Source organism: Nematostella vectensis, chromosome 2 (genome assembly GCF_932526225.1).
Source record: "Nematostella vectensis chromosome 2, jaNemVect1.1, whole genome shotgun sequence".
Classification (NCBI taxonomy): domain Eukaryota; kingdom Metazoa; phylum Cnidaria; class Anthozoa; order Actiniaria; family Edwardsiidae; genus Nematostella; species Nematostella vectensis.
Window position 1 is genome coordinate 15,707,495 of NC_064035.1, and position 7,402 is coordinate 15,714,896.

General features: G+C 41.5%; 1 long non-coding RNA gene across 1 annotated transcript; it reads left to right on the forward strand.

The window, feature by feature from the left end:
- The first annotated feature begins 1,354 nt into the window (after positions 1-1,354).
- Positions 1,355-2,349, forward strand: LOC125560983. The gene is made up of 2 exons (XR_007306988.1): positions 1,355-1,546; positions 1,634-2,349. It is a non-coding gene; the product is annotated as an uncharacterized LOC125560983 (long non-coding RNA).
- The last annotated feature ends 5,053 nt before the right edge of the window (positions 2,350-7,402 follow it).

Genomic DNA, 7,402 nt, shown 5'->3' on the forward strand with positions numbered 1-7,402 from the left:
AGCATCTGACTTTCATGTTTCCATCGGCACCGCTGGACATATTTTATTCGGCTCCCTATGAGGGCTATCATTTTCACATGAACCTTGCATAAGCGTTTCCCCATCTGTATGTACCAAAATGCGGCATTACTAAAAAGAGGAACCGGCGGAACCGGAGGAACCAGTATATTCGCTTAGTTATAGGGGTAGGGATGTCATACTAGGATCACCATTTATTCCCATTCTAATCTAAACAAAAAAAAAATTTCGTTGTGAAATGCTAAGACAACATCACTAAGCGCAGATTTGCTACAGGACGCTATAAACAACGCTACTAACAAGACGCGCTTCTAAACAATGATTTTTTTTCCTATTCGAAACTTTCAACGGAAATCGGAACGCTAAACCTACGAAGGCTAAAACTACGAACGCTTGCATGTGTTACCTCTAACGAGACGCGCTTCTAAAACAAGGGTTTTTTGTTACTAATCCGATACAATTGGATACAAATTGCATATGACAGAATGTCAAATATGCGCGAAATAACGTAGCACATCTGCGCTTAGTGATCTTGTCTTTTTGTTCAGATTAGAATGGAAATAAATGGTGATCCTAGCATGACATCCCTACCCCTGTAACTAATGTGGACTTTAGAAGCACACTAGCATACATACATTGGCACCAGTCGGGCCAAGACGGGACGCTAGCACAGTCTATTACCCGTGCAGTTCGGCAACCATGGACAGCTGTTTCGTCCTTATCCGCACAATTGGCATCACGCTAGCCCGGTCGCAGCTCTAGATCCCACATGGATCTATGCTGTGGTTTAAAGCACTTCGTTCGAGCCGAAGTCGCCCTGCAGTTTTTTTGCCGATAAAGTTTAACTGAGGCGATCCGGCTATGCCATGCCGACGAGTCCTAATAAGGACGAAACAGCTGTCCATGGTTGCCGAACTGCACGGGTAATAGACTGTGCTAGCGTCCCGTCTTGGCCCGACTGGTGCCAATGTGTGTATGCTAGTGTGCTTTTAAAGTCCCTATAACTAAGCGAAATATACTGGTTCCGCCGGTTCCGGCGGTTCCTCTTTTTAGTAATGCCGACCAAAATGGTCGTCAAATAAATGGTCGAGATTACAAAACTGCAATAGCGCTTATATAGATAAGACATTATATCGGAAAGACAAGGCATCTTTGGGATTTTTTAAGCTGGTAAATATAATCAAGGAAGACGATAACACTTACTTTGTTTGATTGGTACTTTTGCCTTTATATTCGTACCGCAAATAAAGACGGCCAAAGCGAGTTGATTTTTTATTAAATTGTGCAAATTGTAAATATAAAAAGCGTATCGCAGCATATGTGTTTCGGAATAAATCTATTACATAAGTGACAAGTGACAGTTTCGTTAATATCGATTTCAACCACGTGATTATAATCCATTGTAAATCAGTCAGATCAACAGTAACCGAGATCGGAACTCTGAAATACAGCTAACCAGTACGATTACAAAACCTACAGCTAACCAGGACTTTGAGAATCAGAAAACACGATCGGATACGCCACAGAAGTAAGTTAATTTGTGAGTTTGAATAACTGTAAATAAGCTTTGATTCCATGCAATCAATGTATATCAAATAACTTTCATTCATTCTAGATCGAATAAATATATCTTTACACATCGTTGGATTGTTATACGGTTTGTGGCGAAATCCTCATGGGAACCTAACGCAACAATATGACTTTCATGTTTCCAACGGCACCGCTGGTCATATTTGCCTCCATTAAAGTTGTGGTATTTCGGCTCCCTATGAGGGCTATAATAAAATCATCATTTTCACAATTGTGAGAATGTGATCATATCCAGCTTTCAGGTACTTGAATTGGGGCACGCGCTTTTTTCATTAACCTTGCATAAGCGTTTCCCCATCTGTTCGTACTAAAATGGTCGTCAAATACGAAATGGTCGAGATTACAAAACTGCAATAGCGCTTATAGATAAGACATTCTATAAGGCATCTTTAGGACTTATTAAGCTGGAAAATGTAATCAAGGAAGACGATAACGCTTACTTTGTTTGATTGGTACTTTTGCCTTTTATATCCGTACCGCAAATAAAGACGGCCAAAGCGAGTTGAATTTTTATTAAATTGTGCAAATTGTAAATATAAAAAGCACAAGTACACGTGTACATTACGCGTTTGTGCGCAATATATTTAAGGTAATATATGCAACACAAAACTTTCTTTATCACAAAAAGCGAATATCCAATTTTTTTTAGAGAATAGGATTGTACCAAGGGAGCACGGCAGTATGTGTTCCTTAACGCGCAATTTATATTATTACGAAAATAAACCACTTTGTTATGCAACACGTCATGTGTGTTTGTTTTGTAAGGGGAGTCACCAGTTCCCTGCTAGCAGAGGCGCCAGCACCGCGAAATACAGAGAAAAGAGGCCTCTGCTAGCAGGGAAAGCCACCAGTTGCGCTCTTGGGAGATCCCATGAATAACAGTATCGCAGCATATGACTTTCATGTTTCCATCGGCACCGCTGGACATATTTGCCTCCATTAAAGTTGTGGTATTTCGGCTCCCTATGAGGGCTATAATAAAATTATCATTTTCACAATTGTGAGAATGTGATCATATCCAGCTTTCAGATACTTGAATTGGGGCACGCGCTTTTTTCATTAACCTTGCATAAGCGTTTCCCCATCTGTTCGTACTAAAATGGTCGTCAAATAAATGGTCGAGATTACAAAACTGCAATAGCGCTTATAGATAAGACATTCTATAAGGCATCTTTAGGACTTATTAAGCTGGAAAATGTAATCAAGGAAGACGATAACACTTACTTTGTTTGATTGGTACTTTTGCCTTTATATTCGTAACGCAAATAAAGACGGCCAAAGCGAGTTGAATTTTTATTAAATTGTGCAAATTGTAAATATAAAAAGTACAAGTACACGTGTACATTACGCGTTTGTGCGCAATATATTTAAGGTAATATATGCAACACAAAACTTTCTTTATCACAAAAAGCGAATATCCAATTTTTTTTAGAGAATAGGATTGTACCAAGGGAGCACGGCAGAATATGCAACACCTCATGTGTGTTTGTTTTGTAAGGGGAGTCATCAATTGCGCTGTTGGGGGTGTTGGGCTCGCATTATGAAGTGGATTATTGTTGTTTACCTATGGGCCATCACAGGTAGCCCAGGCTCTGTCAATGAGTAATTTGAACCGAGCGGCTCATTGAAGTTGTTACTTTATGCAAGCATTTGGGGCCGCTTTAGTTTAGCGCTGTTCGGTGAAATTTAGAATTCCCTCTACCACTGCAACAGCAAATGCGCTCTAAATCGCTTAAACGTGTAAAAACTACTACATCAAGTTGGGTTGAATTTATTACATTTTTATGGAAGAATACTTGCATAAAGTAACAACTTCAACGAGCCGCTCGGTTCAAATTACTCATTGACAGAGCCTGGGCAACCTGTGGGGCTATAGGATAATCTGACTCCGGAAGTCTAAATGTCTTAGTGTTACGTTGACTGTGTACATTTCCATTGTGATGACAAGTCCAAAGCAGTCCTAGTTGGGGGACGTTGGTGGTGGTCTTTGTTTTGATAAGGTCGGGTCGTTCATCACTGTCCCTAGTATTTTGTCAAGTGAGCAGAGATAGCCCGTGGTTTACCAAATGGTACAGATTCATCCCCCTGGAAAGTTTCCGAAAAAAGTGAAATTACTTGAGAGGTAGTCCACTTTCACCGGAGATCCCAGAAATTCCGGAAAATCGTGTACCATTCGTAGTTTTCTATAGATTATTTGCCCGAGGCCCCCATCCCGAGGGCACCAAAAGCATAATTTTTGGGTACAGAAGCAAATGGTACTTAAGTCACCGCGGCAATTCTGGGCTGATATAGAAACTTTTTCTTACCATTTTGGCATTTCGGTAAACCTGGGATCTCATTCCGGAATTTTTGATTAAATGGTAACAACCTTTGTTTACCAACAGGGTATTTGTTCGTTTCATCGGTTACAAGTGCCGAAAAAAGATGATGCACGACGAAGTGCATCGCGAGCCTCGGGGAGGCTTTTATTGTAACTCTACTACTCTCTTCTACTTCTGCTTCTTGTCTTCTGTAATTACTGGGATACCTGTGGTAGCGATTCGCGATTTAATAACCACAGCTTCACTACCAAGTTATTTTGGAAAATCATCTCAGCTTGGATTGATTTCGCTGTATTTACTCGTGTTTACATTTGAGACCCGAGTGCGAGACACGCGGCTAAATATAAGAATTAAGTTAAGTGCTGACTGCTTTAGACTCATACAGCTTACTTCAAGACGTAATTAAATGTGCTCTGGACACTCATGAATGGACTCAAGGTATTTACCTTGATTGCTTAATCTATTTGTGGAAAAAAGTTCTTGTCATGCGATGATTATTTCTTTTTGCCTCAAATTTTGTGACTTAAGGATAAAGTGAACTAGAGGAGATCTACTAACATTCATTCACGCCAAGATTTATGTAAGGATATGTCTGGTTTTAGCTAGTAAATTTAATTAAGTAACAGTTTACATTAAAAAGCGACCACAACCACTTTAACCCCATTTTAACCCCCAGGTTAGAATACCAAGATAGGAGGGATCAACCTCTATCCACAGGCTTACCATCCTAGGGGGAGGGGTAATGTTTGTACTTTGTGGGGGTGGGATGATGTTTGTACTATCTGTGGTACTGGGGGTGGGATGATGTTTGTACTATCTGTGGTACTAGGGGAGGGGTGAGATGATGTTTGTACTATCTGTTGTACTGGGGGAGGGATGATGTTTTTACTATCTGTGGTACTGGGGGTGGGATGATGTTTGTACTATCTGTGGTACTGGGGGTGAGATGATGTTTGTACTATCTGTGGTACTGGGGGTGAGATGTTTGTTCTATCTGTGGTACTGGGGGAGGGATGATGTTTGTACTATCTGTGGTACTGGGGGTGGGATGTTGTTTGTACTATCTGTGGTACTGGGGGTGGGATGATGTTTGTACTATCTGTGGTACTGGGGGTGAGATGATGTTTGTACTATCTGTGGTACTGGGGGTGAGATGTTTGTTCTATCTGTGGTACTGGGGGTGGGGATGTTTGTACTATCTGTGGAACTGGGGGTGAGATGATGTTTGTACTATCTGTGGTACTGGGGGTTGGATGATTTTTGTACTATCTGTGGTACTGGGGTTGGGATGATGTTTGTACTATCTGTGGTACTGGGGGTGGTACTGAGGGTGAGATGATGTTTGTACTATCTGTGGTAATGGGGGTGGGATGATGCTTGTACTATCTGTAGTACTTGGGGTGGGATAATGTTAATACTATCTGTGGTACTGGGGGTGGGATGATGTTTGTAGCGGCGCCAGCGTAGGCCGCGCGCGGAGCTCCATAGGTATAGAAATATGGTATAACAATGCGACTTGCTTTTGTGGTCATTGCGCGGGTACCCTGGTGTAACTCGCCACTCAGTCAGCCGCGCAACTCCCAGGCCCCACTCGGCCCCGAAATGGCGGCTAAATACAAGCACGGAGCAAGGAAAAAAGTTCTTGTCATGCGATGATTATTTCTTTTTGCCTCAAATTTTGTGATTTAAGGATAAAGTGAACTAGAGGAGATCTACTAACATTCATTCACGCCAAGATTTATGTAAGGATATGTCTGGTTTTAGCTAGTAAATTTAATTAAGTAACAGTTTACATTTTAAAAAGCGACCACAACCACAAGAAAGCGACAAAAACAATGCAAGGTGAGTATCAGACGACGATTTGTATTGTCTATTTAGGATATGACAGTTATTGGGCTTTTTGTTGTCCTTTTTGTTTGCTTTGAAAATGCGAGTACTTAACTTAGTAATCAAATTACTTGAGCAAAAAACCTTTTGTTTTGACATTCTTCGTTCTGAATTGATTGTGTTGAAATATCTTGATTGTGTTGAAATATTTCATAAAGGCTAACCAATATCGTGTTGCATTTTTCATATACTGCTAAAGAAGACCGTTTGTCTTTATATCCTGTGCTTACAGTGGATGTGATGATGTTTGTACTATCTGTGGTACTGGGGGCGGGATGATGTTTGTACTATCTGTGGTACTGGGGGTGGGATGTTGTTTGTACTATCTGTGGTACTGGGGGTGGGATGATGTTTTTACTATCTGTGGTACTGGGGGTGGGATGATGTTTGTACTATCTGTGGTACTGGGGGTGGGATGATGTTTGTACTATCTGTGGTATTGGGGGTGGGATGATGTTTGTACTATCTGTGGTACTGGGGGTGGGGTGATGTTTGTACTATCTGTGGTACTGGGGGTGGGATGATGTTTGTACTATCTGTGGTACTGGGGGTGGGATGATGTTTGTACTATCTGTGGTACTGGGGGTGGGATGATGTTTGTACTATCTGTGGTACTGGGGGTGGGATGATGTTTGTACTATCTGTGGTACTGGGGGTGGGATGATGTTTGTACTATCTGTGGTACTGGGGGTGGGATGATGTTTGTACTATCTGTGGTACTGGGGGTGGGATGATGTTTGTACTATCTGTGGTACTGGGGGTGGGATGATGTTTGTACTATCTGTTGTACTAGGGGTGGTACTGGGGGTGGGATGATGTTTGTACTAGCTGTGGTACTGGGGGTGGGATGATGTTTGTACTATCTGTGGTACTGGGGGTGGGATGGTGTTTTCACTATCTGTGGTACTGGGGGGTGGGATGGTGTTTGTTCTATCTGTGGTATTGGGAGAGGGGTGGTAGGTGTCTGTACTACTTTTATGTTGAGTCGCCCTAAAAGAGAGTTGTTGATAAGCAGTTTTTAGCCATGAGACAGTAGTAGTTTTTAGTGGTAGTTTTTCCGTGAAACGAGATTCGGCTATTTTTCACTATCAAGAAACGTGAAATCGTCCATTTCGACGTCCGTGAAACGTGATTTAACTCTCCCCGTGAAACGTGATTTCGGATGTTTCAAGTCTCCGTGAATCGAGATTTAGCTCAAGTTTTTGAGTGTGTTGAACGGAGAACCGTGTGACCTTTCCAAAATAGAAGGATATTTATTGTGGTTACAGTAAATACAAATTTGTGAACGCGGTACTACTGTATTTTTGGACGTGATATTACGGTCTTTGCGAGTTTTGTCCGTGAAAAATAGCCAAATCTCGTTTCAAGAAAAAACGCGATATTACGGTTTTCGAAAACGTGAAATGTGAAAAGGCCATTTTGCGGTCCGTGAAACGTGAAAAAGCCATTTTTCGGGTTCGTGAAACGTGATCCATACCCCCCTTAACCACTCTGATGACACCACAGACAATACTTCTTGTGTTTCCAGGGGATATTCACCGGGATTTCAGCAAATATCAAACAAATAGCAAAAAACGCAGTTCATA